Here is a 6749-nt window from a genome sequence, read left to right as displayed (position 1 = left end):
AACAAACTGGTACATCCATAGCCATAGAAGAATGAACCTTTGATATCTGTATGATTCTCATATGCATTATGCTAAGTGAAATAAGCTAGGTTCATAAGGCTGCATAGTGCATGAGTCCATTTATATGACCTTCTGGAAAAGGCAAAATTATAGGGACAGAGAACAGATCACTGGTTGCCAAGGGTTCAGGGTAGGGAAGGGGATGACTACAAAGGAAGTTTATGAGGGAACCTTGGAGGATGATAGAACAGTTCTGTATCCATTGTGGTGCATATGTGACTCTATGCATTTGTCATCACTCAAAGAACTATACATCAAAAAGAGTTAATTTTACTGTCTATAAATTTAAATATATGTGTATAAAACCATAATCATGTGTAACCCTTCAGACAAGCAGAAGCATGTAAGTATTCTCTGCCTGCCCAACCCCATTCATCTCTGGAGAGTCATAGTTATCTGAAAGGTATATGCCCAGACATCTCTATTTAGATTTTTTTAAAATCTCTTGTCTTCACACCAGGGTTTCAGCACTACTGAACTACTGACATTTGGGACTGGATAATTGTTTATTATGGGGGCTATCCTGTGCATTCTAGGATTTCTAACAGCATCCATGGCTTCTACCCACTAGATGCTGGTAGCAACCCCCTCACCCCCAGTTATGAGAATCAAAAATGCCTCAACATTGCCAGATGTCCCCTGGTTGGGGGGGGGGGGGCAGGGTGGAATGGTCCCCAATTGATAATTGCTGTTTTAGACTAATTTTTAGAATTACTTTGTAGAGTCATATATGCTAAACATGCATGGTGTACTATATAGGAGGTTTAAAGAGTTTTCTAGGGTAATTTTGGCAATACGTATATTTTTCACCATATGTGCTGACTTTCAAACCTCAGGAACCCCAAGAAATAATGACTTCATGGAAGAAACAAAATAGACCTAGATTTATTCTCCTGTCCTACAGCCTCACTGAGTTGGTTCATCCCTTTTACTGTAGGAGTCATAAGATTAAACCAAGAAAGTTCTAATATGATAGAGGTAAAAGGATGGATTAAAATGTCTAAGAGCCATTAAATTAAAGATGGGAAAAACCTATGATTTTGTAATCACTGCAACAATTAAGTATCATTGCTGAAATGTAATGGAGATCATTACCTTTTCTTTCCAGGAGATAAACTGTTTACAAGATAACTCAGTCTGTGGCCTTATTGTTTATTCTTAAACTATTTATTTGCTCCAGATTAGGAGGAAAAAAAAGAAAGCAATTATGTCTTAATTATGTAATTTGTGAAGGAAGAGCAACAGAGCAATTCTCTTGCTTATTTTATATGATGACTACAAGGAAGTAAGAGTAAAGTTGCAAAAGAAAGCTTTACTGAATTGGCACTAAAGCTAACTGTTCTTTCAATATGGGCATTCTAGAATACCTAAATATTAACCAGATTATCAACCGAATGTTGCAGAAGACCTTGGTAATAACCAAGTTAGTATTGGCTCCCAAAATACTTAACACTAAATTGATGAACTCATCACCAAATTCACTCTTTCTAAAAGTCATTGTTTGTGTCCTAAAGGAACTTATAACCTAGTAAAGAAAAGAAACATTCAAGGAACAGGCAATTTTAGTCATATACAATGTGGGGAGTAGAGTCAGTCAGGCTGCCAAGAAGGGAAAAGATTGTAGGGAAGGACGCATTTGATAAGTCTTCAGGTAAGAAATGTGATGCTCTTGAGCTTAAAGAAAACACAGAATTTGGATTAACTGTGAGAAAAAAGAAACTAATTCTATTTAAAAAAAAAAAAACAGTAAAAATGAAAGCACAAAGGTGGAAAAAGCATGGCACAAAAGAACAGTTAGCATTTGGGATGGAAGACTGAAGCAGGTATTCTGGTGGACTCACCGACAGCCAGGTCTCTCCCATACAATTGATTGAAGCCATTCAGGGTAATTTAAACCTTCTTTCCCAGCAACTGGTTTAGGCATGGGCATGTTACCCAATTCTAGCCAGTGATGTATGCAGGAAAGTATTCAGAGGCTTCTATGAAGCAGGCCTAGAAGAAACGGTCTGTCTTCTCCCGCTGGTCATTGTCACATCTGCACGTGCCATCTGGAACTACTGCAGTCATCTTGTTACCGAGCTGAGGATGAAGCTAACATATGGAGGGAGGCCAGAGCTAGAGCAGCAAAGCTGGAGCTCTGATGGTCTGCATGGGGCACCTGTTCTAAGCTAGGGTTGTCTTTCATATAAATATAGAGATTTCCTTACTATTTAAGCCATTTCAGAATAATGTCCTTTTACCTGCAGCTATCTATGTGGTGGGCAGTATGACCCACCACCAAATGTTCATGCCCCAATCGCTGGAAACCATGACTATATTAGGTTACATGGCAAAAGGGACTTTGCAGATCCAGGTAAGTTTATAGACCACAAAATAGTAAGACTGTCGTCAATTTTCTGGGTGGACCCAATTCAATCATATGAGCCCTTAAAAACTGAGAACTTCCTCTCACTGGATTCAGAGACGTGAGGCAGAAGGGAGGTCAGAGAAACCTGAAACATAGCCCTGGCCTCGCTGTTGCTGGCTTTAAAGATGAAGGGGGCCAGGAGCCAGGGAAAGAAGGCACCTCTAGAAGTTGAGAACGACTCACGGCTGACAGTCAGCAAGAAAATGGGGATTTCTGTCCAACGACTGCACGGAACTGAATTCTGCCAACAACCTGAATGCACCTGGAAGCAGATTCCTCCACAGAGCCTCCAGATAAGCTCCCAGGTTGGCCAACACTTTGATTCCTGTCCCATGAGACTCTGAGTGGAGAATCAGCTCAGCCACTCTGTGCCTGGACTCCTGACCCATGAAAACTGTGAGAATAAATGGGTGTTGTTTTAAGTCACTAAATGTGTGGTAATTTGTTACAGCGGTTATAGAAAACTAAGGCACGGTGCCTTAACTGATGACAGGTTTTAGTTGGGAAGTATCCACAGGTAAGGCATGTAGATTAAGGGCCATACATGTCATTTGAGGAATTCAGACCTGGTCCAAAAGAAGAGCTGCTGTAGATATGACCCAGAACATCAGATAATGTAAGTGGTATATGAGAAAGATCTGGTAGCAATATGCAAAATGGAATAGAGCCTGGACAAACTAGAGGCAGGGGGAGCAGATAGAAATAAAGGTAGTAATCTAGGCAGTGGTTAACAAAAGCCTGCATAGGAGCAGTAGCACATGAAACCATAACAATGAGAAGGAAAACTTGACAGGGCTTCCGGAGAGTAATTGCATATTAGTGTTCAAAGAGGAGACTAAATTTTGGGAATGTACCAGTGAGGAGTAGCTTAAAAAAGTAAGGATATGCATTCATGTATTGTTTATTTATCAAACAGTGCAGGGGGAGATATTATCAGGGTTGGCCCAAGAACTTCACAATGTCTGCAAGAACCTGGGCACTTTCTAGCTTTCTAATCTATCATCCTTCCAGTGTTAGTTTTTCATCCTCAGGTTTGTCTCTTGAGGGTCACATCATGGCTGCTGAAGACCCAGGCATCAGGGCTTTAATAGGGGAAGTGTTACTGGGTGTTCTGGTTTGCTAGAGCTGCCATTATGCAAAATACCAGAAATGGATAGACTTCTATAAAGGGGGTTTATTTGGCTACAAAGTTACAGTCTTAAGGCCATAAAGTGTCCAAGGTAAGTCATCAACAATCAGGTACCTTCACTGAAGGATAGCCATTGTTAGCTGGGAAGGTACGTGGCTGGTGTCTGCTTGCTTCCAGGTTGTATTTCAGAATGGTGTTCTCCAAAATGAAAGTATCAGCTTTCATAGGCCATCTTCAAAATGTCTCTCTAAGCTGCAGCAGCAAGTTCCTACTGTCTGAGCTCTTATAGGGCTCAGTAAACTAATCAAGACCCATGCTGAATGGGCAGGGCCACACCTGCATGGAAATAATCTAATCAAAGGTATTACCCATAGTTGGGTGGGTCACATCTCCATGGAAACACTCAAGAGGTCACTCCCTAATCAGAAAGATTAATCAGTCTGCCCCCCAAGATTGTATTAAAGAACATGATGTTTTGGGGGATATAATACATCCAAACTGGCACACTGGGTTACCATGCCACACACAAGAGAGTTAAATAAAGAAATAGAAAATATAAGAGGTGTCATTTTTTATTTCAGGACGTGAGCAAAAATAGTTATATACATTTGAATTACCAAGCCAGTATTAAATGGACCTTTTTGTGAGAGTATGAATTTTTTCACTGTCACATTTATTTCTTTCCCAAATATCTTCTGAGATACCCATCTCGGTAACTGGAGAAATCTCCTGGAGCAATTCGAAATATCTCCCTTCCTTTATTCTCACCATTATTACCCCTTGTCTCTACTGAACTTCACAGATATGGCAGTAGAATATGGAATATTATTTAAAAATGAAGAAAATAAAACTTCAAAAGAACGAAGATTCTGGCCACTCTCTGAATGAATTTAAAATTCTAGGGCAATGGAGTGTGTTTTTAACTCAATGAGTAATAATGCTTTTCTCCCCCAAAATGCTAAGTGCTTTCATTGTTAGGTGACTAATTCATTCCCTTCTCAGAGCAGCTTCTGATAAACCAAGATCTGGTTGGTACCAAAAAGCCTCGATAAAAAATAACAGTCATAGCAAGAAGGGCATGCTTTCTCATTTATAACGTTTTACTAAGTGATTCTGCATTTGGGGGGAGAGGGAGGGGGGAAAGAGAAAGGTTTTAAAAGGAGGCATTCATTTCCACCATAAATAGCACATTCTACCATGTTGCTATTCATATCCTTCCCCTGAAGTTCCCAAATGTTTCTATTTTCATACAGCTAGCTATTGTTGGGTCTTGTAAGTCATGCTCTGTTCAACAAGGCAGCCTGACAGCTTGCCATCAACCTCCCAACACACACCAACTCCCTGCTTTCTTCTTTCTCAGTCCAGGGAGCATCTGTCCAGTCAGCAAAAAAAAATTCAGGGTAACTCCCTGCCACGTCCTTAAAAAAACAAAACAAAACAGAAAACAAAAAACAGACCCCAACTCCTAGAAAGCCCACCAGGATTTTTTTTTTTTTTTTTTTTTTTTTAAGGAATGGGCGGTTGCTACCATTTATGAAATACTTATCTTACACCAGGCACTCTTAGGCACTTTGGAAGCATTATCTCATTAAATCAAAATCAAGCTACAGATGATTTGAATGTGTATGTGCAAACCTAAACCAGACAGGCCTTCATGGGTGGAGTGAAAAGCACCACAGCAGTAGTTCATGACCTTTTTAGATAGACAATTCCCTTAGTATTCATTCTCTTTTGATACATACTTCCTATTGAGAATTTTATAGAAATGATGGGTACTACCCCAGCAGAAGGGCACGTGGTCATAAAACTTTGCATACAGTGGCAAGAAGTTGGCAGGCTTCTTGACCCCAGAGGTACATGGACACCAGAATAGGAGTGGACTGGAGCAGTAATCTCAAAACTCTTTTAATAATAAATGTTTCCAAAACAAAAGCATATCTCCCAAATTTATCGATATTTATTTATAAATAATATATACTACTCTATTATGTGCATAATAAAACACTCAGAAATGAAAATCACAAAAGTATGAGTAAAGAACAAATGTTAAGAGGTCAAATATTTTCTTACTCCCAATGAGTGGTCTTATATACCCCTTGAGATGCTGGCACCACACTTTGCAGACCCTTGCTCCAGGGCCTGTGGGCAGCCACATCTTGCCACTAGACTTTCCACAGCATCAAGCTCATGAAGTAAAAAGCTGAAAGCACTACAGCAGAAAGAAAATGCTAACCTCCAGATAAAAATAACTCCCAACATTCTATGATTAAGAAGCTGCCCCAGTTGCCACCTATTATATAAGATAAATAATCCTGGTAATGATTTTCCAGCCAGAGTTTATTGCCAAGTCTTTGCCTATTCACACATGAAAGACCACGTTTCCTATGAAGAATCACTCTGCCTTATATAAGCTTTGAAGCCACAGTAATACTGTACTTGATAAAACACACTGTGCTGCTCATGGACAGAAAGAAAAGCAGCTTGAGACCTCAGTGGGGGATAGGATTACCCGAAAGGCTGCATGGTGTTCTAGAAAATACACCAAACGTAGAACCAAGAGATCTCTACATTCAAATTCCTCTCTTTGCAACTTGTTAGCTTGGATAAGTCATTGAACATGTCTGATTCCTAGGTTCTTCAACTCTTAAACGAGGATAATAATAATAATGTGTATATTACAAGGTCGATAACATGGTTTAAAATTCAAACCTGACATTGATGGAGGTGAAACTTCTGTAAATTATAAAATGCTATATAAATGCAGGAACATAAAAACTTTTATCTTTACATCCTAAAAACAAAAGCCAAAAAATTGAAAAGGCTACTTGTATTACGTAAAACTTACATGTGGCCTTATAGGGAAAATCAGTGTGTAACTTAAATTTGAGTTTACCCCAAACCCTTTAAAACTTGCAGATTGATCGCACACTATTCCAATTCTCAATCCCATAGCTATCCCCAACATACTCCTGTTATAACTGATGTTCCTCACCCCCCGGTGGACTTTGTGGAGGCAATTGAAGGATACTTTGAACAGGGGTCACTGTGCACCCCAGAAATGAAGGCGGGCAGGAAGAGGGAGCAAGGACTCCAGGTGGAGGCTTAGTGTGGCTGCCACCTGATTCTAAGGGACACCCTTTCAGTCTTTTTTGT

This window comes from Choloepus didactylus, chromosome 16 (genome assembly GCF_015220235.1).
Source record: "Choloepus didactylus isolate mChoDid1 chromosome 16, mChoDid1.pri, whole genome shotgun sequence".
NCBI classification, from domain to species: domain Eukaryota; kingdom Metazoa; phylum Chordata; class Mammalia; order Pilosa; family Megalonychidae; genus Choloepus; species Choloepus didactylus.
This window is presented reverse-complemented; position numbering follows the sequence as displayed.